At 45.0% G+C, this 15,526-nt stretch overlaps 1 long non-coding RNA gene across 1 annotated transcript in view; it reads right to left on the reverse strand.

Moving 5' to 3' along the window:
* Nucleotides 1-9,884, reverse strand: part of LOC116069096 — a 27,420-nt gene extending 17,536 nt beyond the window's left edge. Inside the window, exon 1 of the long non-coding RNA XR_004109835.1 lies at nt 9,792-9,884. This is a non-coding gene — a long non-coding RNA (uncharacterized LOC116069096). The remainder of the gene's footprint in view (nt 1-9,791) is intronic.
* Nucleotides 9,885-15,526: the final 5,642 nt, after the last annotated feature.

Here is a 15,526-nt window from a genome sequence, read left to right on the forward strand (position 1 = left end):
GAGAGGGAGAGAGGAAGAGAGGGGGAGAGGGAGAGAGGGAGAGACAGAGACAGAAGCTGGGTCTGGCATGGGCTTTTGAAACCTCAAAGTGCCCCCAGCCCCCAGGGACACACTTCCTCCAACAAGGCCACACCTCCAAATCCTTCTAATCCTATCAAGGGTTCTACTCCCTGGTGACTAAGCATTCAGATATATGAGCCTATGAAGTTAAACCACCACACATTCAACAAAGATAGGTCAATATTTCAGCCTCCACAATATCACAGATGGCAGTGCACAAGAGACAAGGCCCTCAGACAGTGTTAACAAGAACGACTCAAAGTATGTTTATTCTTTGCTTGGTTCTGCCATCTCAGCTGCAGATGCTGTCACAATGTGCCATAAACTAAGTAGCTTACCCAGCACATATTTACTTTCTCACAGTTTTGATATCTAGAAAGCACCAGCTTTCCAATTCTGGGAAGGCTCTTCCTGGTTTGCAGGTTCCTCATTTGGGAGGAGGGGGTTCCTCTGTCCTGTCCTCTTCTCAACATTACCTTCTACGGCCCCACCTTCAAACACTACCACACTTCCGGATTAGAGCTTCACCTTAGGTAAAGTCCAGCCCACATGGAGCCAGATGGCTGGAAAAGCCCTTTCCAAATGTTTGTTAAGCAGATAAGCCAGTAATTCGAAGCAAGATAGTGAAATGGAAACACAGGAGTATACACTGAACTTTGACAGCATCACGTGGGAAAAACCAAATGCTTCCTCAGACCATTGTGTCTTTCTGAATGGGATGCTAGAAGTACTCCTGAAAGCAAGTGCTTATTTCCTCCCATCTATTTTTCTGTTCCCTTTTGAATAACTTTTAATTTTTGTTGTCCTGCTTAAGGAGGCAGATATTTTAGTTTTTAAATTTCTTCAAAGCTTTTTTTCGAAGTAGGGTGCAGTATAAATAAATACTTTCTAAAAGTCCAATTGGAATAAGGACAATAGATGTCCCCTGGGATGAAGGGCAGGAAGCGCTGGGCGGAGAAGAGCATTTGGAGGACAGAGAGTTCCCTGAGAGCAAGCTTGCTCTGTGAAGTCCTGTGAAGAGTTCTGTGCTGTTCCAGACAAAACTGACCTTTGTGAAAAAAGTTGAGGTTTTTGTTTTTTTTAAAGCTGAATTCTTTTCATATAAGCCCTTCTGCTCCTTAGAGATGGAAATCCATTCCCATTAATTTCACAGAAATGCTATTTTGTCCATAGTCACAACTGTCAGCAAATGGAACTTCCCACCTTAGACTTAGACCAAGATCCAGAGAATATGAGGCTACAGTTGAACGTGGGCTGTAACTCGGGGCTCTTTGTTACCGGAACCCACTGGGTAGGGGTAAAGTGCTTTTGAAGGTTCAAATTCCATCTGGTTTTGTTCCCCAGGGACAGAACTCCTCCAGCCTCATCCAACTTCTCTGTAAACCACAGGCCTGATCTGAACATATTGGAGACTCCAACAATAAAAGAATGTTGTTTTGTTTCCCTCCAAACAGCTGATGGAGCCTCCACTGATCCAGATAGCCGGTTTCCTTCTTTACCCTTTCAGAGGGTTGGGTCCCTCCCCTGAGTTGGGTGATCCATGCCAAAGCTGTCCCTGATGTCAGCTCCTGTCAGGGGTCCAGAGCTCATCCAGCAAACATCACTGCTTGTGAGTTATCAGAGTTCTGGGGGCTGACATTGGAGGAACTGGCTTCCTGTCGCATGCTTTCGTCCCCAAGCAGAAGAGGGGCTCCCCCAAGGCTAAGAGCAGAACCCAGAACCAGGTGACAGCAGTTATTGGTTTTCTGTACTCTACATGCCATTTTGCTCTCCCGACCTCTTGAAAGGCCAGTGGATTGGAGGCTGCACCTCAGGAAGGTCTGAGGATGGAGTAAGAAACCATAAGCTTACTGGGTGGCTTTAGGTTCGGGGTGGCCCCCTCTTCCTCTCTTTTGATTTCTGGCCTCTAGGTGAGCGGTTTTTCCTTGACAGTGGCTTCTGCTCTAATGTCTCTCTGAGATGATTGTCTCAGGCCCTTGTGTTCCTGGCATTTGCCTTCCTTGTTGAAGGAGATTTACTTAAACAAAACTCAAAATTAACATAACAGCTCTCCATTGCTTTTGGAATGTGTATAGCTTTCCAGAACAAAGTAAAAACAGAATTGGTGATGATTCCAATTACTAGCAAGGCTAAAGAAAATTGTATTACTTAAGCTGAGTGTTATAGAAGCTATGGTTGCTCTGAAAAGCAAACTGTAACTTCCTACAAACCTAAACACTCACTACCATGTATGACCAAGCAATTACTCCTAATAAAAACCTGGACTTAAACAGAAGCCTGCATGTGAATTTTAGAGCAGTTTTCCCTCCCATAGTTGCTAAAATGAACAAACAACCCAACTGTCTTTTACACAAGAATACAGATACATAAATTCTGGCATTCACACATCATAGATCTTTGTAATAAGGGAAAAAGAAACAATGTAGACAATGACTCAAATGGACCTCCTGGTAAATATATTGCACAGGGAGGGAGAGAAAGAAAAGGAAAAAAGAAAAGTACAAAGAAAACAACCCAGAGATGGTGTCCCCAGGCAGTCCTCCTACTGTAGATCTCATGTTCTCAGGTGCCTGTTTGTGCTTGGTGTCTAGTACACAGGCCTTAAAAGAGAGGATGCCTACAGCATACTGTGACCAGGTGTCACACTGCTGCTGCTGGGACATTGCTGCCTGCTATCTAGCTGTCACAAAGTTCTTTGGGAGATCATCACAGTAACTAACAACTGCAGTAAAGCCTCACATACAGAAAGAACTGTGCAGCACATGCCTCCAACAGAGGCCTCCAGTGTAAGAGATGTGCACTGCAGTGCTGGGACACACCAAAGCTGTCACTCAGAAAGCCTGACGGAGAGCTGGGTGGTCCTGGTGGCAGCACTCAGGGAAGCAGGGGTGGACAGATCTCTGAGTTCAAGGGGCCAGCCTGGTCTACAGAATGAGTTCTAGGACAGCCAGGGCTACACAGAGAAACTCCATCTTGAAGGACAAAAAGCAAAAACAAAATAAAACAGGAAAAACAACAACCACAAAAAACCAGAAAACAAAACAAAATCCATCATTTTTCGAGGCTGCAAAGCAACTTGCCAAGATGTTGGCTAGCTGGAGGTTTAACTAGAATGACTGCCGCTTCTGTCTAATTGCCTCGCTGGGTTGTTGCACCGTTCCATGCAAACGCTGGTTCTCACATTCCTGTTGTTTGCCTTCCTTATTGAAACATTGCGGCAAGTATTTGTTTAAACAAAAAAAGGATGAACCAACTTCATAGCTTGTAGGGTCTTTTGGCCTTACAAGGATTTGTATCTTTGAGTTTAAAATAATCTTAGAGTTTTAACTTTGAAGTAACATATAAAGTCATTCTCAAAGTCACACACACACACACACACATATACATGTGTATATACATACATATATATATATGTATATATATATATATATATATATATATATATATATGCAGGCCTTCTGAATTTTTTTAGTTTTAAATTTTTGTTTGTTTTTATTTTTTTGAGACAGGGTTTCTCTGTGTAGCCCTGGCTGTCCTGGAACTCACTCTGTAGATCAGGCTGGCCTCAAACTCAGAGACCTGCCTGCTTCTGCCTCGCAAGTGCTAGGAGTAAAGGTATGCACCATCATACCCAGCCAAAAATACCTTCTTTTTAAAAGTACTTTTTAAAAGGGTGTATTTGTGTGTGTGTGTGTGTGTGTGTGTGTGTGTGTGTGCTCATGCAGGTGTATATGTGGAGGTCAGAGGTCAGCTTCAAGTGTGGGTCTCTTTTTCCATGTTGTTGGAGGCAGGGTCTCTTCTTACTCCCCACTGCATACACCAACTACCAGGTTAGCTGCTCCATAAACTCTGGGGAGCCTCTTCTCTCTTGTGAGTCCTTATACTTGCAAGCACTTGAAGCTTGCTATGTAGACCAGGCTAGCCTTGAACTCAGAGATCTTCCTGCCTCTGCCTCCCAAGTACTGGGATTAGAGGTTTTCATCACCACGCTCAGCTAAGAAAATCTTAATAGATGCAAATTTAAGTCTTTTGGGAAGATGAAGAATTCTAGGATGGAATGCACAATGTGACCAAAGAACATTTGTTTGTAATTAGGTGTATACAAATATTTTCAAATAAATCCTAAGGGAAAAAAGAATATCAGCTGAGCCATAGATGGTGATAAGGAGCCTCTGAGAGCTAAGTCGAAAGGAGAGCGATGAGAGGTGGAAATGCTGCGGCAGGGAGTGGACGGCACACCGACATGACCAGAACGGCACAGCTAGGCTTATCTGAAGTGGAGTGACGCCTTTATCAGAGTTCCACAGTCAGAGTGTTCCCTGGGAGGCCGCCCTTTACTTCTTATCTTTAGGAACCACAGCTGAAGCCTTGTGGGACCAGACGAAACCACACTCTGGTTCCATAAAGCCCAAGGCTTTCTCTGTAGCTCATCTATCCAGTCACTCAAAATGTTCAAAATAGCCAAACTGACTTCCTTCACCAACAATGACAGGAAGGTTTAAACAGCATAGGGAATTTGTACAAACTCTGTTGGGGTTAATACTGAAACTATCTTTTTTTTTACTTTTAATTTTGTAATAATTCAACATACGTGCGTGCACACACACATACCCCACCACCACCATCATCAAGAGTGAAACTAGTAAGGCCAGGCATGGTGGCACACACCCTTAGTTCCAGCACTCTGGAGGCAGAAGCAGAGGCAGTCAGATCTCTGTGAGTTCAAGGCCAGCCTGGTCTACTCACTGAGTCCAGAACCGCCAGGGCCACACAGAGGAACCATGTCTTAGGGGAGAATGACACTACAACAAAGAACTCCCATGTGCTCTTCAGGTGAGCTTTATAAACCCCAAATGTTAAGAACTTGCATTGGCTTGCAAACTTTTTTATGTTTATTTTTAAAGTTTTCATATTAAGTAACTTTTCTACTGGCTTACAAAGCAAAACAGTATTAAGAAGAGCAGGCAAAAATTCTTCTTCTAGCCTCTGTACTTTACATATCACTCACAGTCACAACTGGCCACCTGTACTTTATGTAAACATAAACGGAATGTTTTTGTCTTATTTTAAAAAATATTTTAACAAGTTATTTTTTATGTGTAGGAATGTTTTGCTTGCATGTATGTATGTGCACCACATGTGTGCCCATCAAGTTCAGAAGAGGGCACAGATCCTCTGGGACTAGAGTTAAGATGGCTGTGAGCAATAATGTGGGTGGTGAGAACGGAACCCAGGTCCACTGCCAGGGCAACAAGTGCTCTAAGCTGACTTCTCTAGCCTCAGGGTCTCACTATGTAGCCAGGACTGGGCTTGAACTCCCAGAGATCAGCCTGCCCTGACTCCTGAGTCACCGTGTGACTCAAGGCATGTACCACCACATCCAGGGTTTTTGTTTTTGTTGTTTTTTAATTCCCTTTCTGCACACATTTGGAATCCAGCATCTTGTGTGTTGTACATACTGGACCTTCTGTTGATTATTTAGAAGTATATCCTGCTGGGGACATAGCTCAGTGGTACTTGCTTAAAGTACTTTCACATAAGAATGTAGTGATGGGGCTGGTGACATGGCTCAGCGGGTAAGAGCACTGACTGCACTTCCGAAGGTCCTGAGTTCGGATCCCAGCAACCACATGGTGGCTCACAACCACCCATAATGAGATCTGATGCCCTCTTCTGGTGCATATGAAGACAGCTACAGTGAATTACACAGGAGCAAGCAGGGCTGGAGCAAGCAGGGCCGGAGCAAGCGGGGCCTGAGTGAGCTGAGCTGGAGCTCAATTCCCAGCAGCCACGAGATGGCTCACGGCCATCTATACAACTACAATGTACTCATACACATAAAATAAATAAATAAATCTTTAAAATTAAAAAAAAAAAGAATGTAGTGATGTATTCTATTTTACTCTAATTTTATTCCTTATAAGCCCATCCCCCCTTCATTCTCAGGCTTTCTCTCTCTTTCCTATCTAATGGGCATTGCACAAATCCCAGATCCTCCAGGCCCAGTTCATTCTCTGTACTGACGCAGCCAGGATTTACACAGACCTCGGCCAGCATGGCTGAAGCAGAGTTTCCGGGGCCCTGGACTATCTCAACCCACAGAGACACATCCCAAAGCAGCAGCAATAGGGTGGATTGCCTTAGCTTGAGTGACACCCCAAAGAGATCACCCTAGGCCAAGAAGAGATGGTCTGGAACGAGGCCTTGTTGCCAAGCAACCCCAGAGGGATGAAATTAATGCAGGCTGTTTTCATGTAACTGCATCTCCAATGATAGCTGAGTTGATCCCATGCAAAATTAATAATTGCTGGATGACTCTTTCTTCAAATGGTTGCTGTCAGAAGCCAGGACTAAAGAGACAGTCTTTGTAAAGGCTATCAGGCGGGGAGGGAAGGAGAGCGCGGTGAAGTCAGGCTTTGTCTGTTCCCATCTGCACCGTAGGTAGGAAATCTGATGTTTCTATCGTAGAGGGATATCTGCCTGGCAGGTTCTCAGGCAGGAAGATAATATGCCCCAAATTGCTGAGAAGAGATTTTACCCGAGAGGCGAGAGAAAGCGTGGGATCATCCGAGACCACTTACTGCCTTCTCAGTGGGTCTAAAATGTGCTTCTTCCCATTAGTATGTTCAGAAAGGGCAAATTATTGTAAAAATAATCCTGCTGCTTCCATTTACTCCTTAGCCTCATACCACGGCTGCAGGAGCACAGCTTGATGTGCCCACAGCCCCTGAGTCTGAGAGCTCATCAGTATTAAAAAGAGAAAATGGAATGGAAGCAAAGCTATTCTCCCGTCAGGCTATGTCAATTCCAGTAAAGTGCTGATCAGGCCAAGGACTCCTTACCCAGAGAAACTTTTAGATCAGTATTTTGTGATTATGTAATAAAACACTCAATACAATGCATTGCTATCCAAAGAAACTAGTTTTACTTCAGATGGAAAACTTTCTCGCTTAAAAGCAGTTGGAGCCAGACTTTCATTCTGAGGAAGAGAGCCCCCAAGTTCAACTTTCCTCACTTAGCTCTTATGCAAGACATTTATTGGCTTTTGGTGTCTGTGTATGTGTGAGCATGCATGCACGCCATCAGGCATGAGCAGGCTGGGACCAGCTAGGTAGTCCCAGTTGGCCTTGAATTGTATTCCTCCTGGGTTCCCAGTGTGGACCACAAAGTGGCCTTTATTTCTTAGCTTTGAGGAAGTGATTCCCCTCCCTCTTGCCACCCCATCACCCTCAACTCCTGGTAAGCCAGTTTGAGAAAAAGTCCTCCCAACTTGCATCTGTGAAGTGATGAACATTTGCTGATCGAGTTGAGCAGAAGGTATTAGGACACAGAGGAAAAACTGATAGTCACTGCCTAGAACATGGGATATCCGACATGGCAGGACCATAGCAACATGCCTGGGCTCTGGTCTAATAGTATAATAATAGTTAATAGTAGCATATTAGCCAGCCACTCAGGGAATACTTATGGAATATGATCAGATAAAATACCTCCTAAATTACAATTAAATACCTTAAAATACAAAGCTCTTTGACATTTGTTGAGGATGTTGTTGATGTTGGTATTCTGTCTAAACTCCACCCCCACAGATACCTGGCAGGAGCCAGGTATGCTACTCCCCAGTTACCAGGTAGGCTTGGCCCTATAAAAGGGGCTGTTTGGCCTCTCCTCTCTTTCTTGTCCCTCTTACACTCTTGCCTCTTTCCCCCTTGTTCCCCATTCCCTTCCCCTTCCCTCTCCACGTGGTCATGGCCGGCTCCCACTTCTCTACTTTCTCCTTCTCTCTGCCTTTCTGTCTCTGCTACCCTCTTATCTCCCTTCCCCATGCCCTGAATAAACTCTATTCTATACTATACTAGTGCGTGTCTGGTCCCTCAGGGGGAAGGGATGCCTTGGCACGGGCCTACTGAGGTACTCCCTTCCCCCACACCTCGCCAGAACATAGCTCTTTCTCTTTTTATGATCATAACAGTTGATCTACACACAGGCTGATGGGATAGGCTATCTAGCTGTGCACCTCGTTGGGCACAATGTCTTCCTCTTTCTTGAAGTGCCTCATAGCACTTGGTAGTTGGACCAGGCCTGGGTTCAATTCCATGACCTAAGAAATATCCTGCTCTAGCAAGAGAGCAAGTGGGGGTATGGTCACAGTGCTATGGGGACTTTGATTTTGTGCCAGTGACACGAAATTATTGACAATTGGATGGGGGAACCGGACACCACTGAGTCTGTTCAGAGCAAGCTGGCCCTCTGACGTGAGCTGTATGCTTCCCTGCCGTGTGCCAGAGAGGTTCTTCCTGGGTCAACTTGGGATAGAATTCCGTTGATGTAAACTGGAGCTATGCCCTGCAGGAAACACTTCTGGCAGAAATACCTGTGGGTGTCCTACGCTTGTGGCTTACAGTTTCTAAAGTAGAAAATGATTACTTCCCTCGTAGGACAGCTGGCAGTTTCAACACGGCTGTTTCCCAAGCCAAATCTCAAGTTCTTAGACACTCATTCACCAAGAGACTCAGCAGGAAGGGTAGAAGGAACAATAAGCACTGACCCTTGCAGGAGGGAAGGGGTTAAATTCACACCTGAGACATTTCCAAGGCAGTTTTTTTTTTTAGCTCCTAAGGAGTGCCTTCTAAGATGTGGACATTGTACATCCCTTTTAATACCTAAAAGTGCCTTTTGGAAGCAAAATCTATTAGCTTCCTGCTTCTGACTTAACACAACAGCAAGGCTCTTCCCACCAAGTCAGGGAGAAACTGTGCCCGAGGTCTCTTTCTATTCAGAACAGCATGCTTAACTTTAGGCCTGAGGGTTTTCCAGTCTTGAGGCAAATGCCTGTTCCATTGATGACTATGAGGGTCTGGTTTTCTGGCAGTACCTGGCTTCCATTTCTGTAATGGCCGACTGTGCAGCATTGGCTAAAGGAAAGGGGAAAACCAGTGGCTTGTGACATTTTGGAACACAGAACACCCATTGAGACTAATATATGTGAAAATGTCTGGGGAAGGGATATGCGGTATCTCAGAACACTGGACATCCCATTGTCTTGCTGTTTATGAGGTGGCACGTCTACAGCAGAAGAACAAAGCAGAGACCAAACAGCACATGTGTAAAGGGCAAGAGCCAGCTTCATTCTTCTGTCTTGCTCATAGGAAGTAACCAGGTATTATCTCTTTGAGTGTTACCTCAAAGGAACGCAGCTTCCTCTCGTTCTCCAACGCTTTTCTATCTTCAGACAGGTCTTTGTCTGGATAGTAAACTTGGCCTCATACTCACCATGAGGCCCAAGCTGTCCTCAAGAGTCTTGATCCCCCTGCCTCAGCCTCTCTAATGCTGGGATTGCTGACTTGAACCTCCACGCCATCTTCTGGTGTCTAATTTTTATCCTTACTGCCAGTGTCTTCCTCAGCCAAGTTGTGGCCTTACACAGAAATTTACCCTCAGACCAAACCAAGAAGCAGCAGCCTTCTCCTCATGGAACCTTGCCTGGTTTTTCAGTGGCACATCCTGCTGATTTCTGGTCACACTGACAGAGCTTCTTTCTCTTTAATCATTCTTCCCAGCTGCCCACGTTGTCATTTAAAAACAATAAATGCTGATTATGAAAATCATAATTACCGTTTGGAAAATGGAGCACACTGTCCTCTCTACCATTACATTTACAAACACGCTGTCAGACTTGCCTCCCCACCCCCTTCCAAGGTGTAAGGAAACCCTCAACTGTGAGTACTCACCCACTTCAGGCATCGTTGGCCAAGGGAAGGTTTCAGTCTCAGCAGCTGTGAGTTCACATGCACATGGCCACAGCTGCCAACTCTCATTCTCATACAAGGAAGGAAATAGGCAGGAAATGAGGAAGAGGCCAGTAGTGAACATTTATATTTATAGCACCAGACTGGGGACTGACCCTCGGTGTGAGTCCCAGCTTTGCTGGTATTGGACTGTTCTCTGAAGAGATTCTCTCATTGTTGGTCCCTCCCACCCTTTTTTCTCATACTTTTGAAATAGGACAATTGATTTCATTTCTCTCATTTCTACAGATTGCTCCATCTATAAAGCTGGGATAAGTGTTGATTGCATCAATCTCCTTTCTCATCTGCCACGGCCCTTCCTCTTTCCGCTCAGTACACTGGTTTCCCCTGTTCTCATTACCCAGATCTCTAGCTCTTCCATTTGTCAGGAAGTAACGTTCTTTACAACTAGTCATGGATCAAGCAAATTACCCCACTTCTCATATCTGTGCTTTCTGTTGTTTTCCCAGTCCTTCGTCCCAAATCCGCCCCTGCTCTGTGGCTGTCACTGATACAGTGAATGAAAGCGTCTTTATTGGGAACCTACAATGAATGCTCCCTCTTCAGTTTTGCTTTAAAAAGATAAACTGGGCTTCAGCATGTCCCCAGGCCTCTGTGAGACAAGGTTTGTGTGGTGTGAACCCTCTTTGCTTCTCACTCATCTCCCTCTATGAGGTGAGCTCTCTGCAGCCATTGGCTACACTCTGAGGTTTCTTCCTACTTCTTCCTGGCTTCCTTTTGCTAGATTTGCCTTCTTGACCTGTTCACTAACTAGGTTTAACACCCAAGGGCTCTATTTTCTCATCATAAGTACATATGTATATATGCATGTTGATATGTATTATGTATATGTACATATACACATGCAACACAAATAAGTGCTTCTGGCCACCAAAAGACATGACAGGTTGGGGTCGTGACTTCTTATTTTGGTTTATTTATTTTTGTAGACAGGTGGCTGGATGTGAGGTGGTTCCCCATTAGGAATTCACTGCCCATAGTAGGAGATATACAGTGCCTTTTGCTCTTTGCTAATACAAGCCTTGGATCTAAACCTTGATTCCCAAGGACCTACTCTTCTGACCTCAACTGAGGTTATATCTCCTTTCTTCAGACTCCAAGGCTGTCCCATAATCCTCATTCAAGAGTTAGTATGTCCCCAGTTTTAGAGATGTAATCAGTCAAGCATCCCATATACTATCTAACACTCTTAAGTTTCACTACATTCATATTAATCTATTTTGGCAAACACTTTTGATCAAACACATAGCACATACATAATGAAACATGGTGGAAATAAAATGGGATTGATAAACCACAGCTATCAGCCCATAGGTAACAGTGGGGTTTTGTAGCAAATCTGATTTTGGTGTCATCTTGTGAAAAAAAACTTTAATATTCCAGTGCTCTGTGGGCTTTAGAATCCCAAGAGGGCTTTGGGTGTAGCTTTGGATAATGCTAAAAGCAGGCCCAGGGCATATGTGCAAGGACCCTTCCATCTGAGCTTACAGCAGGCTCATGGGGTATGTGCAAGGACCCTCCCATTCGATCTGTGGAAATGTGGACACTAAAATAGAAGTAAAAAGAATTGCAGAGAGGAGCTGAATATGGTGGTGTACACTTCCAAGTCCAGTGCTCTGGAGACTGAGGCCAGAGGATCATGGTTTGAGTACAGCCTGGGCTGTCCAACCAACCAAAACAAACAAACAAACAAACCAACAAGCAGCCAAAAAATTTTATAGAGACGATTTTGGACATGGAGGGAGTAGGGAGTGATCTTTGTCAGGCTAGAGATAAAAGAGAAGGAAGGAATTAAAGAAGGAAGGACGAACAAGACCATTTTTCATTTCCCTTTTCTGGAGCAACAGAAAAGGCTACACATCAGAAGGCCTTTGCCTCTCCCTTCTGAGGAGATCATGTGCCACTATTGCTAGACCAAGGTGTCAAAAATAGCTTTTCCTGAGAAAACAGAGTTGGAGCTCAAACTGTGGTCCCGTAGGGTCCAACACTTGCCTGAATGTACCCAAGGCCCTAGGTTCCATCCCCAACACCAGAAAGAAGAGAGCAAACACAAAGAAGAGATGAAGGTCATGACCAGTGGTTCTCAGCCTCCCTAGCGCTGCAGCCCTTATACAGTTCCATATGTTGTGGTGGCCCCCAACCATAAAGTTACTTTTGTTGCTACTTCATAACTGCGATTTTCTAATGTTATGAATCATAATGCAAGAATCTGTTTTCTGGTGGTCTTAGGTGACCCCTGTGAAAGGGCTATAACTCCAGGTTGGGAACCGCTGATCTAGAACCTCTGGCTCCACAGCAGCTGGCAGTACTGAATTCAAGCTCCTCAAGCTACCAAGTCATATGTGTGGCTAAAATTCCTCCCCTGGGAAGACATAAATAACACCTTCCTGCCTCCCTCAGGTGCCAACAACAAGTCAAGATAGCATGTCACCAAGTTCATACTGGATGCCAATTGAGTTTATTGGGTTTGCTAAGAGAGCACAGGTGAGGGGTTACTTAGAGGAATGTATGTGCATGTTTCCCACCCCAGAAGGCCACACTGGAGGGTCTTTACCCAGCAGGTCCCCCACCCCCACCCCATAGTCCAGCCCCTCTCAGAGGCCATCTGCAATTAGGGCAGTATTGCATACAGCAGGTGATATGGAGAGACTAGATGCTCAGGTGAGGATCCTGGGGCCTCCCCCACACTTCTTTCCATGGGGGGAGGTCAACAGACAGGACGCCAGCAGGGATGGGTGCCTATTTGCACAGCTGGATTCCCAAGGATGGCAGTTGTTTGGTTTGAAGGAGTCCTACACAACAATATGATTGAGATGTTTGTGGTAAAAAGAGAAAAAAAGCCAAACAAACTCATAAAGAAATATGTGAGGTTTCAGCGACACATAAATGTGCTTCCTGCATGTGCACGAAGACTCTTGTATGTGGCATTAGTAAAGTGCTCTTGGGTGTTCAATGAGGTAAATCATAACATACAAAGTAACTTCTCCAGTTCCCTTCCCACTCTAGTGTAACATTGGTCTGGGCTGGCCCTGAAGCCTGAATTGTACTAGAGCTGAGGAATATTCAGGGGCTTGAACATAAGTAGCATATGGGAGTCGGGGGCCAGGCAGCCTAGAGAGGCTGGGTAATGTTACTTTAGTGTTTCCAGTGATACAGAAAAAATTCCATGCAAACGTCTTCCCTTTTTTTTTTTTTTTTTTTTTTTTTTTTTTTTTTTTTTTTTTTTGCGAATTCTTTGTTCAAGACTAAGTCTTGGATTATACCCTTGTTGGTGAAGTCGGCAAGCCCAGGTAAAGCCTTTTTGACCTGTATATCTGTATAACTGCTTTGGGTCTCCTATTGTGTCAACTGTGTTGGGAAGCTTGACAGGAAGCATACTCTGGAGATGTAGAACGGAGCAGTCCAATGTGTATGATTTGGGAAGTGCAGCAGATGCCAGGGCTTAGCAAACTCTCAGCCTGCTCAAGACTAATCCTGTGGATTTTCATTCTTGTGGGCATCACACCCCTGTGTCTGCCGGTTTGGATCCTATTCCAAACTCCATTGACACAGCCACCTTCCCTCGGTACTTTAAAACCAGAGTAACAGCTGACATTTTGAGGTATGTGTTTTCTAAGGAAGTTGGGGAAGGGTACAGAGATAATGGCGTTTCTATTTCCCCAACATTCTTCAGTGTTCAAACTACCAACTAAGTCCCTCTCTGAGACAAGTGTTCTTTGCTGAAGAGAGCCAACTTGCTTAAGGTCATGCCTGCATTACCAAGGGCAGCCATATCTAATGGCTGCCTGATGTAGGATTAAAAAGGGGTCATTTGCTCATTCAACTTGGACCAATTCCGTGCCATCCCAGTCCCAGAGCTCTCTGAAACATCTGCTCAGGCCATGGCCACGATGGCACTGAAGTTCAGCTTCTCTCTGCCTATTTCAGCTTGCTATGTGCCAGGAATCTACCTGCAAGGCTCCATTTTCCTGGGTCAGCAGAGCTCTGGCTGTGTTTGCAGAGGCTAGACTCTTTCTTCTTGTCCCTTTTGCCAGTGATGGTCGTAGGAGAGTGAGATGATTCCACGAGAGCCAAAGACATGAGAAGAAATGATAAGAAACTGTAGATAGTTTTCCTATGTTATAAAAAAAGGTCAGGAAGAAGGACACCCTGTTCTGCTGGGTGTTGACTCTGAAGGTCACGTCTGTAGCTGTAGAAAGCAAGCAGTGTGGACAGAAAGCTGAGAGAACAGCAAAGAAGCTGAACTGGAGCCACAGAAGGCTAGGCCAGGGCCTACCTCACCTATGAGCTTCAGTCCTGTGGGGTAAAATCCCCTAGACAGTAAGAAGGGATTTGCCACACAAATAGAGTTGCCTATCTTTAGTTTGTATCTTCTGTTCTAGCTCCAGCTTTGATTTCTGGCCTGTCAGCACCTTCCTCTTATGTTTCCTGAGGACCCAAACTCTCCTTTCCTGGCTTTTGAAGACCAGCCATATGTCTTTTGTAATTTAGCTATATCACACTTCCTTTTTTTTCTCCTATAAAATTATGGCATGGAGTATTTGCACAATAACGTACGTACTGAGCTAGTCGGGAGGGACACTGACCCTGAAACCCACTTCCTAGGACAAACTTAGGCAAGAAGGGAAGGCAACGGTGATGAAGGCTTTCTGCACCTAGAGGAATGGGGGCTCAGACAGAATATAAACTATGCCCTCCTACCCGCAGCTGATTATGGCGTGTTAATCCGTGCCTGCCTGGATTTGACACTAAACTGCCTAAACCGACAGGTGGGATTGGTGGGTGAGTGTCATCCCCTCCCCTGTCCTTCCTTTTCCTATTCTGAAGGATAGTTTACAAACAGTAAAATGTGTCATCATGCATACAGTTAACTAATTTAAAGGGCCGTTGTTTTTAATGGGAGAAGAAGAAGCATGACTAGGAAGCCTGTGTAAATGTGGCAACTGCTGTCCCATGTGGTGTGCAGAACGTTGTCCCTGGCTTCTTTCCAGTTAATTCTGTCCTTATTCCAGAGGCAACTAGTGTTCTGATTTCTACCAGCATAGAGGGACTGTACCTGTTCTTGAACTTAATATGTGATTCTTGTGTTTGACTTCTTTCACTGTGCCGTTCTGTGCCTTGAACGTGTGCACAATTCTACTTCCTCGAAGACTGTCTGAGGATCCTCAGCTCTCTCCTCCCCTTGACTCCTGTCATGTTTGAGGCATCTCTGCCCTGTCCCCCTATGATTGTTTGCTGTGAGACAAACCTGCCATGTGAGTTTCAAGAGTCATTGGGATCCTGATGACTGATACAAAGTTCCTCTTAGGGGTGGCTATTGTTTTGCCCATCCCCATGATGCTGGAACCGCTGGAATAAAGTGCAGAAAGGCATCTCCCCCTGGGTCCAGGACAGATGTTGAGACTTGAACTTGAAGATACGTTTGCATTTTACCCTCTGAGGATGGTTCCACAGCTGAGGCGATGGAGAGAGATGCTCACTGAGCCCCAGTGAGGCTTAGTCGTAAATGACATCTCTCCTTCCTAGGAACTCTCCGAGATAGGTTACCATTATCCTAGAAACACACTCAACTCCCCAAAGTGGGATCTGAGTCTGGAATCACGATTTTTTTACTAGTAGCAGTCGAGACCTAGGTCTCTGCATCTGAGCTGGTTCAT

The sequence above is a fragment of the Mastomys coucha genome, unplaced genomic scaffold (genome assembly GCF_008632895.1).
Source record: "Mastomys coucha isolate ucsf_1 unplaced genomic scaffold, UCSF_Mcou_1 pScaffold22, whole genome shotgun sequence".
In the NCBI taxonomy this organism is placed as follows: domain Eukaryota; kingdom Metazoa; phylum Chordata; class Mammalia; order Rodentia; family Muridae; genus Mastomys; species Mastomys coucha.